Here is a 1,397-nt window from a genome sequence, read left to right as displayed (position 1 = left end):
ACATAAATTTATTAAAAATCAAAGGATGGAAAAACAAAAGTAACTCAGCACAAGAGAGTAAGAAGAACAAAGAAAACGTCAGCACCAAAAAAAAAATCACTACAAAATAACAGCAATAAACTCACATCTATCAATAATTACACTGATGTAAATGGCCTCAATGCACCCATAAAGAGATTGAGACTGATAGAATAGATTAAAAAAAACAGGATCCATCAATATGCTGTCTACAAGAGACACACCTTAGAAACAAACATGTGAATTTATAAAAAATCAAAGGTTGGTAAAAAACATATCAAGCTAACAACCACAAAAAAGAGCAAGAGTGGCAATACTAATCTCAGATAAAATAGACTTTAAAACAAAATCCACCATAAAAGACAAGGAAGGACACTATATAATGATTAACAGGATGACCCATCATGAAGACGTAACCATAATAAACATCTACGCACCCAATGACAGGGCTCCAAAATAATAAAACAAACTCTAACAGCACTGAAAATAAAAATTGCCAGTTCCACAATAATAGTAGAACTTCAACACACCACTCTCAGTGAAGGACAGAACATCTAAAAAGAAACTCAGCAAAGATACAGAAGACCTACAGAGCACAATAAGCCAACCTGACATCATAAATATATATAGAACATCCAACAGCTGCAAATTACACATTCTTTTCCAATGAACATGGAATGTTCTCCAGAATAGACCACATCTTAGGCCACAGAACAATCCTCCACAAGATCCAAAACGTTGAGATAATTCAAAGTATCTTCTCTGACCACAATGCCATCAAGGTAGAAATTAACAACAGAAAGAGCAAGGAAAAAAAATCAACTACATGGAAACTGAATAATACCATGCTTAACAAACCACTGGGTAATAGAAGAAATCAGAGATGGAATCAAAAAATTCCTAGAATCAAATGAGAATGAAAACACATCATAACAAAACCCTTGGGACACAGCAAAGGCAGGCCTCAGAGAAAAATTTATAGCAATAGATGCACACATCAAAAAGAAGAAAGGGACAAAATCAAAACATTAACTACAGAACTCAAACAAATAGAAAGAGAACAGCAAAAAAGTCCAGAGCCATCAGAAGAAAGGAAATAATAAAGATCAGAGCAGAAATAGAGAACAGAAAAACAATAGAAAGAAACAACAAAACCAAAAGTTGGTTCTTTGAAAGAATGGAAAAAAATCGACAAACCACTGGCCAGACTGACAAAAGAAAAACAGCAGAGGAGGCAAATAACCCAAATAAGAAATGAAATGGGGGACATTACAACAGACTGCACTGAAATAAAAACGATTATAACAGAATATTATGAATAACTATACTCCAACAAATTTGAAAACCTAGAGGAAATGGATAAATTTCTAGAAACACAC

This window comes from Trichechus manatus, unplaced genomic scaffold, assembly GCF_000243295.1.
Source record: "Trichechus manatus latirostris isolate Lorelei unplaced genomic scaffold, TriManLat1.0 scaffold00260, whole genome shotgun sequence".
Lineage (NCBI taxonomy): Eukaryota > Metazoa > Chordata > Mammalia > Sirenia > Trichechidae > Trichechus > Trichechus manatus.
The sequence above is the reverse complement of the archived record's forward strand: the minus strand, read 5'-3'. Positions refer to the sequence as shown.